This window comes from Xiphophorus hellerii, chromosome 19 (genome assembly GCF_003331165.1).
Source record: "Xiphophorus hellerii strain 12219 chromosome 19, Xiphophorus_hellerii-4.1, whole genome shotgun sequence".
Lineage (NCBI taxonomy): Eukaryota > Metazoa > Chordata > Actinopteri > Cyprinodontiformes > Poeciliidae > Xiphophorus > Xiphophorus hellerii.
Genome location: NC_045690.1, coordinates 26412807 through 26427956, shown reverse-complemented (window position 1 = coordinate 26427956; position 15150 = coordinate 26412807). Strand labels below are relative to the sequence as shown.

Below are 15150 nucleotides of genomic sequence, written 5' to 3'. Positions count from 1 at the left end.
TGTTCATGGTATGGATCACAAACTTTATCCCGTTTCAGTAATTGCTACCCTGCATGTCATGCCTGCATTTCCAAATGCTCTTTGGAAGAGTCAAGAGTCGTTTGTTTGAATCAATTGGATTATTTGTGCAATTTTTTTTTTACCACTAAATATTCCACGGTCTATTAGTGGTATTCTGATGAGGTGGAAGTGACTGGGAAGGACAGAAATTCAGCCGTGAAGTGGTAAACCAAGTAAAACCACAGGGTGGGGTCAGCAGTTGACCCCTTTCTGTGGGGGTCATCTACCACCAAACCACTAAACACATAAAAACTTAGTGGAAGTTTATGCTAAAACCCCAAACACAAAAAAATATAGTAAGCTAATGTTAAGCATAAAAAAGCAGACGCTAACACTAAACACAAATAAATTGTAAAAATATTGTAAGATAATGTTATGTACAAAAAAGCAGAACCGAACACTAGACCTCTAAGCTCATTAAAAATATCAGAAACTAACACTAAACACAGAAAGCTAATGCTAACCACTAAAGACGACCGTCTCTCCAGTCTGGTCTCGCAGACTGCAAAGTCCTCAAGTTCAGTTTTGGACTCTTATTTTGCTACAACTCTAAAGTTGTAGAAATACAGTCACCATAGTCAAAAGCAGATGACATAACATATATAGTTAATCCAAATTATGAAACTGGGTAACATTTTGTGGCACTAATTGGTTTAAAAGGATCGCGCTGAAAAATGTCCGTCATCCTGAAATTCAAGTGGTTTTTGGGAAATATGAAAAACTTACGACCTGAAAGGGAAAGATACAAACTGTTATGTTTATTCATATTTGAACGATTTTTACAGTAATATGCTGCACTATGTAAATTAAGCATGGAAGGTCACTCAAGTTAGTGTGTGTGTTAATGCAAGTTCTCCCAGTTCTCTCTACAAACAACCAATCAGACGCATGAGGAGGGTTTTAGCGCTGTCAATCACAATCTTTAGCCGTCAGTAGTCGGTCAGGGAGGAGGAGGAGATTCATCTTTTCACAGATTATCTGTCTCATAACAAACTGTCATGACAAGAAAGCAAGGCAGTTGCATGCCTTTAAAATTGTGCCGCTTTTTATGGGTCAAATAGACTCAACAAATTGTAACAGCAGGGGGGCCAAATTTAATTTTTTGTCATGGGGCCCAAGTTTCGTGGCGGCGCCCTGCTCCATAGATAGATATCAATCTATCTATACAGACAGAGAGAGATGTTTGTATCTTTTTCTTGGTGTATAAATATCTGGTTTCAACTGTGCCTCTTTTTTTTTTTTTTTTTTAGGTGGCCACGTTTCATGTTTTGCGTCTTCTGTGGTCAAAATCTAGGGACAGTTCAAATGTTCTGCTTTTCATGTGGGAAAAATGTTCAGTTCTTGGCACAAGGTGAAGACATCAGTACATAGTCTTGAAGTTCTCTTGGTTCAACCAGCCATAGATGGAAATACCAGCTAGTTATCAATAAATATGCTATTCCAATTCTGATTCTGATTTTTGAATATTTTTTTAATTAACATACTTTACTGTACATTACTTTTGAGTACACTATTTATATTCTACTTTTAATAACTCCACAGTACTTGCGTTGAATTTTTGCCTTTACAGCATTTTACTCTGTTTTTACATATTTTATCTTCTATCTTCATGTGAACCGAACTGCTTTAATTGTCAGTTTAGCTCCTGAATTTCTCCATTGTTGGACAGTAAAAGAATTTCTATTCTGCTCTATTTTGTTTTACAGGGTCGGTGCTGGACTCGCTCTCAGAAGAGGATCTGATTAAGATGTACTTTCATGACGGCTACAGTCATGCAGAAGTTTTGGATTTCTTATCAACAGTTCACAATGTTCAAATGAGACTTTGCTCTTTAAAGAGCAAATTTAAAAAGTTATCAATTTTATGGAAACCAATGATGTCATTCTAGAGAGTTTGTGTCTTTTCTGCTGAAATTTTTCTTCATTTGTTATAACTTTGGTTTGTTGTTAGTCCCAGTTCTGGATGATCTGAAGCAGAGACACGTCTTTAGTGGCAGTCATGAACAGACACGTCTAGTGCGGTTTGTGTTCATGGGTTTGCTGCAATGTGACATTGATGAAAGCAAGAAAAGATGGACTACAAATACCATCAGTCCTGCTAAACAGTCTCACTGTTCATCTGTTAAACCGGATGTCATGTACCACCTACCTAACCAGATTTTTGTTGTTGTTTTTCTCATTTATTTAATTAATATCTGGTTAATTTGTTGCCTGTTTGGCAGCTTTCGAAAATAATATGTCATAACAAAAAAAACCAAAAATCAGCCATGTGTTAATAATATGTCACTTTTTATTGGAACAGTTTCTGATGACATAAACATTTTCATTTCTAATATTTATATGTAAATACAATTAAACATTACAACAGTTTTCAACAATAGTCGTAGCAGTTGGTAGTGACAGTTGAAGGAAGAAATATAAATATATAACTAAACTATGTGTCCTGTTTTGATGCATATTTTACTCCTGGGTTTGGCAGAACAGACTGTAGGTTCCCAGACTCCCAGGAGGAATTGGGACAGTTTATGACCGAGTCAATCAGCAGTCAATGTGGCCATGACCGTCTTTAGGGACAGTTTGAGGACCTCCAGAGACAGTGGCCTAGTGCATCCACTAACTTGGGAATCCTATGTGGAAAACTACATAAGACTAGAAAACATGGTGGACTTGGAAATAAATGAGTCTAAAATTTAAAGGTTGTCAAACAACCACAACGCAGCAGAGTCAGAACTTTGACAGAGCAGGTTTCACAAGTTAACATCTGCCTTCACAGGCCAACATCCACATTTATGTTTTGTGATTCTGTATTTGAACTTAATAAAGTCCAAAGAGTTTTGCAATTCAAAGTTCATGTCTTCTTTGAAACTGATCGTATGTCTTGGGCTTTGGTATCTTGTCAGAGTTTGAACAGGAAAGCGAGGTTTGGTCTGTCTCAAGGAGAATCCTAGCAGTCTGGTTTCTTCTTGTCGTCTGGTGCTGCCCTTTTCGCTGAGCTGAACTTCAAAGATTTCCTCTCACATTTCTGATGTCAGCTTTTCCGCACATAAAGGGCCTGAACACAGAAGCATGAAGCTCCAAAGCATAAATGAAATCCAGGGTTGAAAGGCCATCCTTGAATCTAGAAAACATTTAGTACAACCATCACTTACTGATGCTAAAAAGAGCATGTTATCAAATGGATGTGTTTTACAGTCATACATAAACATTAATATCTCTAATCTTGTTTTTTGTTTAGCGTAGCTAATATTGCAAAGCACTTGAATCAGGTTCTTACTTATTTGTCTGCTGGCTACTGTCGATACTTACCCTACATTCATTTGTTTTAACTGCAACAAAATAGTAACTAAATTAACATAGTTGGCAAATCTTGGTTTGTTATTGAAGGACCTACTTCACATGATCTCTGTCTCTTTATGTTGTGTCCTGTCCTCAACTGTCCCCCTGTTCCATCAGGAAACATTTTTATTGATTTCCAGCAGGATTTTCTGCGTCTCCTCAGTCCTCTGTGTCTTCTCTCTCCTCATTGGTCAAAAGTTGTTGTCTTGTCTCGCTGATGCTGGATAATCAGCACATAATCAGACACACATTCAGTCTAAATAACAGATGATTGAATTAGACTTTCTGATCAAGTCATCATCATGTCCTCACCTTTTCCACAATCTCTTCCAACCAGTAGAACAGCAGGTGGAGCAGGTCTTCTGCTTTATTTGTTGGTCAACTCAAGTCATGTGACATGAGTTGACAGAGAAATGAAATAAAGAGAAAAGACAACAGAGTTAAAGAGGAAAATAATCATGGACAGCAGACAGAACCAGTTTGTAACTTTCAGCTCAACTCTATGCAGTTCCATCTGAAATGTTTAGTTATGTTTTGTAGATAGAAATATTCTTACTTTTTTCGTCAACTGGGTTCTCTTATCTTCCTCCACCTGACTGACAGTGTTGAAGGTGGAGGATTCCAGGCTGATCAGGATCCACTTCACATGATCTCTGTCTCTTTATTCTGTGTCCCGTCCTCAGCTGTCCCCCTGACGCATCAGGAAACTTCTCTGGATTTCCAGCAGGATTTTCTGTCTCCTCAGTCCTCTGTGTCTTCTCTCTTCTCATTGGTCCAGTGCTGTTGACTTGTTTCAGTCATGCTACACATGATCAGACACACATTCCTTAATTTCTGTCTAAATAACAGATGACTGAATCAGTCTGATCAAGTCATAATCATGACCTCACCATTTATAAAATCTACTAGAACCAGTAGATCAGCAGGTCCTCTGCTCTATTCCTGATCCTCCTTCCATCAACACAAAGCTCATCAAAGCTCTGCTGTTATGAAAAGACTCAATGAAAAAAATCAGACAAACCAAAAGGGTCAGTGAGGAGAAAGTACAGCAGGAAATAGGAAGCAGATTCGAGTGTTGACCTCAACTTCATGCTTATTGAAAACCTTTTGTTGTGTAAAAGTAAATATTCTTACTTTTTTGTCAACTGGGTTCTCTTATCTTCCTCCACCTGTCTGGTGGTGTTGAAGGTGGAGGATTCCAGGTTCAGAAGATCCAACCTGGGATGATCAGAGACATTATTGATCTGCAGAATCTGAATCTGGGTTTTCTATAATGTTTCTAAAATTCTTTAATATTCAATGTCTGACTCATAAACAGGTGAATTTTCAACATAAGATTCAGTGGCAATGCTTGGTTTGTTATTGAAGGACCTACTTCACATGATCTCTGTCTCTTTATGTTGTGTCCTGTCCTCAACTGTCCCCCTGTTCCATCAGGAAACATTTTTATTGATTTCCAGCAGGATTTTCTGCGTCTCCTCAGTCCTCTGTGTCTTCTCTCTCCTCATTGGTCAAGAGTTGTTGTCCTATAGTGATGCTGGAGAATCAACACATAATCAGACACACATTCAGTCTAAATAACAGATGATTGAATTAGACTTTCTGATCAAGTCATCATCATGTCCTCACCTTTTCCACAATCTCTTCCAACCAGTAGAACAGCAGGTGGAGCAGGTCTTCTGCTTTACTTGTTGGTCAACTCAAGTCATGTGACATGAGTTGACATAGAAATGAAATAAAGAGAAAAGACAACAGAGTTAAAGAGGAAAATAATCATGGACAGCAGACAGAACCAGTTTGTAACTTTCAGCTCAATCTGAAATGTTTAGTTATGTTTTGTAGATAGAAATGTTCTTACTTTTTTCGTCAACTGGGTTCTCTTATCTTCCTCCACCTGACTGACGGTGTTGAAGGTGGAGGATTCCAGGCTCAGGAGATCCAACCTGGGATGATCAGAACATCAGAGATTTGAGAAGTTTGGATCTTGGATCAGAGACTAGTATCTGTATTTTTTAAAGTCTATTCTCTTTTTGTGATCTTTCTGTGTTGCAACACATGAATATGGCCATAGAAACTATTTGTTTTATGAGATTAATAGTTTATTTTCCTTCCCTCTGACCCTGTTCTCTAGTTTCCCTCTGGGTAAAAGCTCTTAATTAAATCCCTCAATCACAAATTCTGTCTATCTTCTCCTCTGTCTTCTAATTTCTTATTGGCTTGATGCTTTAATTAAGTCTCTAATACAAAATATTATCAGGAAAACTTTCCTTACTTAATGTAAATTTGAACTCTATATGGAGGAACACTTTCTACTAATAGTGAATTTCTTTCTATGTTTATTTAGTAAAGCTGATGGTCCCCAGTGCCAGCAGGAGGCCAGCAGTATTACGTGTTGTGGAATGCAAAAACTTACAAACAGGAACCAGGAGGACAGGAACCACATGGACAACCACGAAAGAATCCAGCGATGAGCAGCTAAAACCTGAAAGATTAAAACTGGGAGACTGGATTAATGAAGGTACAGGTGAGAACAATTTACTATATTAGAGCGCACCGTGTGGGGAAGCACCGCTATTACACCCTGAAACTTGGCATTTATTTCTGTCTTTTTCTTTTATCCTTAAAGATTTTAATTTGTGCTCCGCGGGGTTGTTTTAACTCCTCTACATTTTAATTTGTCCACCGTGACATCATATTAGTCCTAAAAGATTTAAATTTCTCACTACTTGAGAAGCGTTGTCTCCATCCTTAGAGAAATGAATTTGTCCAGAAAAGCGTTGTCTCTTCTCAGTCTTAAGAGATTTTAGGTTTGACACCCAGCAGCATTACTTACTTTTAAAATTATCGCCTGAGTTTAAATGTCTTGCTCATTTTAACATGTGGCCTTGAGGGTTTTGGAATCCAGCCGCCAAATGATTGATCCGTGGATCAACAGTTCATATCCGGGATCCAAAGGTCCTGCCTATTTCTCTCTTCCTCTTTCATCTATGAACATTTAAATTAACTCCCGTTGTTACTGTTATTTCATACGTAAAAACGCTTCACTCCCTGTGGATTTTATAATGTCCAGACCAGAATGATTATAACTTTAAAACCGCTGTTTCAATCCGTTTACACCAGAGCTCAACCGATTATATTGTATTACATATTATATTGTATTTATTATGTCTTAAAAATTAGAACTGTCAGAAATATTGTTTAAATTTTAGAGTTTCATTTGCAGCAGTGTTGTCTCAATTGTATTGATTCCAGTGTCCTGAGCTGCGTTGTCTTAATTGTTTTGAGGTTTGATTTTTGCCCAGCAAGATTGGTTTAGATTTAGTATTAATCCTGTGGCGTTGTCTTATTCCTTTTAGCATTTATCTTTTACGCACCATCCATGTCCGACTCCTTTTAGTGTTTTTTGTTCAGCAGTAAGGTCTTGTTCCTCAGAAATTTAAATTAGCATCCTCCAGCATTTACTCATACATTCATCAACAGCAAAAAAGTCAGCATTGCCTGTCCAGCTAGAATCCTTAACATCTAAAATGAAACATCTAGCAGCGGGATAAAGAAAAGCCCCGGCGCAAGATGCTACCTAAGGCATCCTCGGTCCTGCTAGAATCCTTAACATCTAAAACGAAACATCTAGCAGCGGGATAAAGAAAAGCCCCGGCGCAAGGCGCTACCTAAGGCATCCTCGGTCCTGCTAGAATCCTTAACATCTAAAATGAAACATCTAGCAGCGGGATAAAGAAAAGCCCCGGCGCAAGACGCTACCTAAGGCATCCTCGGTCCTGCTAGAATCCTTAACATCTAAAATGAAACATCTAGCAGCGGGATAAAGAAAAGCCCCGGCGCAAGGCGCTACCTAAGGCATCCTCGGTCCTGCTAGAAAGCCATTGGCTTTAACAAAAACAACAGAGAAATTACGTTATCCTAATGGGACTTCTCCAGTAGGTCTTCAGTTTTTCAAGAACCCAATCTAATCAGAGTCATCACTTGACAAGTCGTAGTGAGGTCTAAAATACACTTGTCTGGAACTCTCTCTTCCTCTAATTCTGTCAGATCCAATTCCAGATGTTGAAGGCATTGGTTCCTCTTCTTTTTCCATTTGAGACTTCATACAGACACATATGCAAGGGAATGTCAAACTTGGAACTTTGCAATATGTTGATGGGGAAGTACTAATGGCAGGAGAAGACACAATGGGATCCTCATACACTGTCCTTGGTGGACAGCTGAGGACAGGGGATGACAAAACAGAATCTTCACTGATTGGGGGACTGATGGCATAGACTGACATAATGGGACCTTCACATGGCAATCTTGGTGAGGGACTGAAGACAGGGGAGGACAGAATGGGATCCTCACATGCACTCTTAGGTGAAAGACTGAAGGGTGAAAAAATGGGATCCACCCAGAATGGCATGGGCGAGGGACTGGAGACAGGGGAGGACAGAATGGGATCCTCACATGCACTCTTAGGTGAAAGACCGAAGGGTGAAAAAAGGTGATCCCCCCACAATGACATGGGCGAGGAACTGCGGACAGGGGATGACTGAAAAGAATCCTCACACAATGTATTTATGGAGGGACTGAGAACAGGTTCCTCTTCATCATCGCTGTTCCTGGACCTCTTGGCAGGGATCTCCTCTTCAGCACCACTGTCCCTGGTCCTCTTGGAGGGGAGCTCATCTCTAGGTTGATGCTCCCTGGTGCTTTTGGCAGAGGGCTCCTCTTCATCAAAACTGTCCCTAGTCCTCTTGGCAGGGGGCTCCTCTTCAGAGTCACTGTCCTTTGTCCTCTTTCTGCTTATGCCGGTCGCAGATGTCACACGAGTCACATCCCCTACCAAACCTACCTGATGACGTTGCGAGATACCAAAAGGTCTGCAGTCATCTGGACTCAAAATGGGCTCTTCAAGTGAGGCCAATTGAAAAATGCCCTCTTGAAGCTTCTGAGCCATCTCGAGCTCAGCGTAAGGACGGTCTACTGTTGGACTGCAGCTGGTAGTACTGATATTACCGTAACTGCTAGTCCAGTCACTACCTACCTCATCTTCACTGAAGACGGTAATAGAGCTATGACTGGAGCTGCTAATACAGCTACCACTGAAACTGCTAGCCCAGTCATCTTGGGTGGAGCTACCACTGAAACTGCTAGCCCAGTCATCTTGGGTGGAGCTACCACTGAAACTGCTAGCCCAGTCATCTTGGGTGGAGCTACCACTGAAACTGCTAGCCCAGTCATCTTGACTGGAGCTACCACTGGAGCTGGTACTACAGTCAACAGACTGCGGAGGTGAACTACACCTCAACTCCTCTGCATGATCTCCAGAAACCATGTTGTCTGACATGATTTCTTGGAAAACATTTGACCACACCTTACCAAGATCCTTACCATCGTCTGGATGTTCCTTCAACGTTGGGGATCCGTCTGCTGGAAGACCTACACTATGAGCTGTGAAGGAAAACAAGAAAAAACCATCGTTCAGCATCAAGACCTTCACAAAAATCCAAAGCAATGTTTAAAGAGAACACTGAAATACCAAAATACACTAACCCAGGTTTGAGAATGTCTAAATATAAATTAAAGAAGTATGTGCTGTGTTGAGGACTTTTTAATAGCTAATAAAATACCTTTAATCTTACATTGTACCGTTAGTGTGAATAAAATAAAACACTGCAACAAGTTACTCAGTTTACCCTCCTGTAACTCTCACAAATCTTTGATGCTGCCGAACAGGTAAGTTTTATTTTAATAGACAAAACAAGATACATGAGCCATTCATTACTATTAAACTTAAATTACTGCTTACATAACTTTAACACTATAAAAGAATTGAAAAATAATTAATATGTTTCCATTAGAATTTTTAAATTACTAAAATGTTAACTGTAGTTAATTAAATTAAAATCCTCTGAGCTCCACAAATTTTCATAATCACATCAACAGCTACTCTGACACCCCGTCAGTAAATCCTACAGTATGAATAAATACCCATATACTCGTACATATAGCCAACAGCAGAAATGTACATCTGTAAAAATCAGAGTCTAAAGACTGGGGATCTACTGTAAATAAACAGGACGACATTCAACTAACTTCTGAAAATGATACATCACTAAAATGCAATGGAACAAAACACTGTTTTCTGATCTTGAGTAATTACAATAAATAATTTAGTTACTTTGTGAAATCAATAGGCACACATTGATTGTTCTTTAAAGATTTTTTCTAAGAATAAAGTTGTCTGTTGTCATTTAATCAATGTATCCATGGAGACTACATATACTACATTTTCAAAAAGCTGGTTCCAAAACTTATTTTAAAAAAAACAACTACAGTCAGCATTACTGACATTTTCCAAAATTTCAAATAACTAGCATATAAATCACAATACAAATTCAATTAACTCACAAATATGTTGCATCCCAAAAATGCAAATTATACCTTCCTAAGTTTTTGTCTTTCTTAACTTTTTATTGAAGTCATTTTATATAATTTCCCCAATGTATCCATGGAAACTAAATATGTTTGGGCATTTTTCAAAAAAAATGGACAAAGAACCATCCAACTTGCCAAGAATTAGACACCAAAGTCATAAAAGCTAATTTTCACAAAGAAATCATTATTTTGTATTTGAAAATCAGCTTTGATTGATTATCACTACGACACAGAAACACACGTGCGCGCGCACACACACACACATATAATGCTTATTACTGGGGTGACAGTGGTAGGAGTTTGCCCTGCAATGGCCTGCCTTTGTCGTTGTGTCCTTGGTCAAGACTCTTCTCCCACTTTCCTGCTGGTGTTGGTCAGAAGGGCCAATGGTTTGATATAACAGCTGTGGCTACAATCCCTTAGCTTATCATCATCAGTGTGTGAACATGTGCATGAATGGAAATTAGTGATTTTATGTAAAGCCTCTTTGAGTGTCCCAATAAACCTCTACAAGTCTGATGTCATTGCCATGGAAACCAAACATGTTTTGTCAGGGCATTTAAAAAAAAACAGTTAAGAATAAGCTAGTTTGTTTTGTTGTTTTTTTTCAAACCAGCATAACAATTTTTCTCAAACACTAGTGCTAACATCCCAGACATTTATCCACAAATTTCAATAAGCTAACACATAAGTCACTAAACTATTTAAATTAACTCACATATTTGTTTCATCCCACAAATGAAAAAAAGACCCATTAAAGCTATATATTTCAAAGAAGTCAACAAAATTTCTAAGTACTGGACCACAAAGTCTTCAAACCTGATACTGTTAGATTAAATTTGACCGTTTTACCTTTTTCTAATCAATTCACTCATGTTAGCATTCCTGGCTATGCTAAAAAACCCCAGATCAACATGTCCTTATCTTGAAAAAATAATAAAACTAAACAATTAAATCATAGTTTGTCAAAGGGAAAATACATTTTTTAAAATGCTTTTAAAATATTAAATATTTAAGGCATTTCATTCAGCGTATCCATGGATACCGAGTGTGTATTACGGCATTTTTCAAAAAATAACGGTCAAAAACAAACTAATTTTCCAAACAAACAAAAAAAAAAAACAGGCTACATGTTTCTTTCTTCAAATAATAAAACTAAATTAAATTACGGGCTATCAAAGGGGAAAATACATGTTGTTAAATGTTTTTTTAAAGTAACATTAAATAGCTAATGTATTTTATTTAGCGTATCCATGGAAACTGAATGTTTATCAGAGTATTTTTCAAAAAATAACGGTCACGAACCAACAAATTTTTCAAGAATTTGACAGTAATTCAACTAATTTGACTACAATTAACTAAAATACATATGTTTCTTAAATCACTACACCACAGTTTAACATTCCTGACATTTCCTGGAAATTCAGTCAAGAAAAAAACTCATTAGTTGAGAAAGATCTATGCTAGCAAGAATGCTACTTGACTTTTTGTACAACGGGCAATATTTCTTTCAAAAAAACGCACACAAACACAAAATAAACTAAACAATTCATTATTATTTTAGTAATAACTTGTTTTTGTTTAATAAAAATAGTAGAAGAATGATATGAACCTTCCAGCTGATCACCCTGCGGGTCCTTCTCCTGGCCAGGATCCATCTTTCGTGGGTTTTGGGATTCTTCAGCAAGTGCGTAATTCACCAAGCGCTTCTTCAGCAAGTTTTGCAAAGTAGACTTCTCCACAGGTTCAAACCTTCCGAGGCGTTATGCTCCTTCAGGCGTCTCCTTCAAAAGTCCCGTAGCAAAAGGAAAGAATTCAGAAGGTCGGCGTCATTTATAGGGTTTCCGACGCTAACGTCGTTTCCATGACTTTCATTGACGAAGGCTCAATGACGAATGCACGCGCTGGTGCATTCGCGCAAATTGCACGCGCTTGCATCCATCTCCTGTTGCTGTTAGTTAATAATAAAGTTTAAAAAATGTCTGTGATAATTATTTTGTAATCAACTGCATATCAGTGCACTAGAATAACATTGTCTGAACAATAGGGCCCCAACTGCACAATGTTGCACAGGCAACAAACAAAAAAACAAACAAACATAGTTTTAGCATGTATATTATTAAAAAAAAAAATCTAATCGTGTATTTTTTATAAGTTAAGGAAAGACTCAAATTTAAACGGTGATTTTGTTGTAGGCCAAGTTGTCTTACAACATGTCAGGGACATGGATAATGTTCAATGGATTTTAACATTTTGATCACAAGATGAACAGGGCATTTCTGAAGCGTATATAAATGTTGCTGCACAGTGCAGTCAGAGTTGTTTATCTCCAGCGGATGTCCAAGAGGTGGCAGCTAGCAGCCCACAGCTTCAAAGCTGTGCCATCATCTTCACCTGCCCTGCAGCTGTCTGCTCTGGCACAGTTCCTGGAAAAAGAGGAAGATTGAGGTAAAGATATTTAAAAAGGTGAATTATTAACTTTGCTGGCTACAGTGTTTTGGTTTTGTTTGTTTGTTTTTGTATGTTTGTCTTCATACTTGGTCTTTTATAAAATGTTTGTGTTTTTATCCACTTCATCTCACACAGTTCTGTTTCACCAGTTTTACTATATTATATAAAACACACCATTATTTAATTTGTCTCACTGGTTTGTAGAATCCACCGGTGAGCATCTTATTCTCTGGTGTAACGATGCAGTAGATAGAGGTGGACGCTCCCTCTGCTGGGGTTTGGATCAAGAAACTCAAGATCTGGGGTGCTGTGGTGGCGCAGGGGCAAAGCATGACCCACGTTGAGGCCTTAGTCCTTGTAGCGGTGGTCGTAGGTTCGATTCCCGGCCTGGCGATGTTTGCCGCATGTCTTCCCCCTCTCTGATTACCCTGTTTCCTGTCAAACTACTTTCAAATAAAGGCCACTAGAGCCAACAAAACCTTTAAAAAAGAAACTCAAGATCTTAGCTATGTTACTTAATTGCATTAGAAAATGGCACCATGTGCCTGGAAAATACTCAACACTGCATCTTTAAACAGCAAAGCAAAATCTGCTACAAAATGACTAGCGCTTTTACTTTGTATGTTTGGAAACACTGAGATAAGTAGGTGTGACTTGTGGAAAACGTTGTTTTTTTTCACTAAAATTGCTTCTGCTTGCTCATTTCCTTGCTTAGAGCAGTTGTGGCTGAGGCATGAGACTCACCCTGGCTGCAGATGTGGACCTTTTATGTTTTCACACACAAGGAGGGACACTCATTCAGGCAGTCAGTCTTAGAGTGGACTTTCCACAGCTCGGAATCTATCACTTGTATTGAATATGGTTGGTAGACTCTGATCCCACCTGCCGATTGGGCTGACACCAACATCTCGTTCAGTCCCGAGAAGTGTAACATTACGTTCCGTTAGCCAAAAGTGGGATTCTCCCATTTAGGCGTACTCCTCAATGTCTTTACAATATGAGAAGGAAGTGCTTAGTGAAAGTCCAAAGTGGTGCTGCAAGAGTATCACTTGACGATAATGCCTTGTAGGACAGTTTACCTCCATCCAGTCCCATTACTATCTTCTGTAACACCTCAAAAGTGTAGCGAAGGTCAGCAGGGTTGGCTAGGTTCAGTTCATATATCAGTCCAAAAAGCATTACAACGGCTATTGGCACACTATTCAAATTGGACACCACTCGGTTGCCTCCAAAAACAACCCAAGTCTTTATCTGCTGAAGCCTAGTCTTCCAGATGAAAACGCCAATAGTGGTGGCTCCAATAGCCTCTTCAATGGTAGCTTCATCCACACCCTATGTGAAGAGGTGGCAAGTTTATCTCTTTCTCTAGACCTAGCTATCTTGACGAGTATAAGTACACATTTCATTCAGGTTGGGTATGTGTATTTTTTGTGGTCTGTCTCTTGTCTGTGTATGATCTGTTCCCAACCTGTATGTCTGTCCATACAGGTTGGGAACAGATCCGGTTATGGTTGGATCAAACCTGGGGAACAATAAAAGAAGTGGAATATCACATCTATCTCCCTCAAATCAACAGAAAAATCAAGTCGTTAGGAGAGAAAATGTCAAAAAACAAAATAAAAAAATGACAGCATTTGATTCTGACATTTTAATAAAGTCACCTTAGCGCTGGGTTGGACCCTCTAGTCCAGTACTTGACTGGTTTGAATCTTACCTGTTAACCTCTTTATGTCAACAGATAACGTCTCATGGCAAAGGACAGGAAATCACATGGGGACCTTAAGGTTCAATCTTGGGACCCCTACTATTTATTATCTATATGCTCCTGCTAGCTCAAACACAAGTAACCATAACTAGGCAGATGATCCACAGCTCTCCATTATGATGTCACCAGGTGACTCTAAACCAGGGTGCTCCAGTCCAGTCCTGGAGAGCTGCCGTCCTACAACGTTTAGATACAGCCTTACTCCAACAGACCAGGATCAGCTCTGAACAGGCCTGCTAACGAGCCATTCATTTGATTCAGGTGTGTTGGAGCAGGGATGCATCTGAAAGTTGCAGGACTGTTGCTCTGGACTGGACTTGAGGACCCCTCAAAGCCCATCCAATCACTGAACAGATGCTTAGAACCAATCAATGGTTTGTTTTTCATGGACATTGTTTTTCTTCCTTAATAACAAAAAACACCTTCATTTAAAACTGCATTTTGTTTATTTGTATTGTCTTGATGGGTTGCACAGTGGTACAGTTGGTAGCATTGATGCCTTCTAGCAAGAAGGTCCTGGGTTCGATTCCCGGCCCGGGGTCTTTCTGCACGGAGTTTGCATGTTCTCCCTGTGCATGGTGGGTTTTCCCTGGGTTCTCCAACTTCCTCCCACTGTCCAAAAACATAGCTGCCAGGTTAATTGGTCTCTCTAAATTCTCCTTAAGTGTGTGTGTGTGGGTGTGTGTGAATGGTTGTTCATCATGTGCTGCCCTGCTGGTGACCTGGTGACCTGTCCAGGGTGAACCCTGCCTCTTGCCTGAAATGTTCGCTGGAGACACCAGCACCCCTCCTGACCCCACTAGGGACAAGGTTGTACAGAAAATAGATGGATGGATGTTGTCTTAATATTTTAACTGGTTTCATGTTCTAAAAAAAGGAAATCAATGAGATAACTCCATTTACCAATTTTATACATTTCTGAAGATGTGCTTTGACTTTAACATGTAGAGCTGGTTTTTTGTGTTTGTTTGAAAGAATGAGTCTGCAATCTAACAACGTGAAAAAAGTGAGCAATCCCGATTTCTGATGGCACTGTGTGTTTGTGTTGTGGCACAGTCAAAGTAAAGAGCTAAGAGTTAAAAAAAAATAGAAAGAAAGAGAAGACATGAG

General features: G+C 39.0%; 2 long non-coding RNA genes across 2 annotated transcripts; both read right to left on the bottom strand.

The window, feature by feature from the left end:
* Window positions 1–2325: 2325 nt before the first annotated feature.
* Window positions 2326–5076, bottom strand: LOC116708642 (uncharacterized). Its single transcript, XR_004336730.1, has 3 exons — window positions 5025–5076; window positions 4771–4932; window positions 2326–3177 (listed from the first exon to the last, which is right to left on the bottom strand). It is a non-coding gene; the product is annotated as an uncharacterized LOC116708642 (long non-coding RNA).
* LOC116708643 (uncharacterized) lies at window positions 3770–4618 on the bottom strand. The gene is made up of 3 exons (XR_004336731.1): window positions 4530–4618; window positions 4286–4392; window positions 3770–4197 (listed from the first exon to the last, which is right to left on the bottom strand). It is a non-coding gene; the product is annotated as an uncharacterized LOC116708643 (long non-coding RNA).
* Window positions 5077–15150: the final 10074 nt, after the last annotated feature.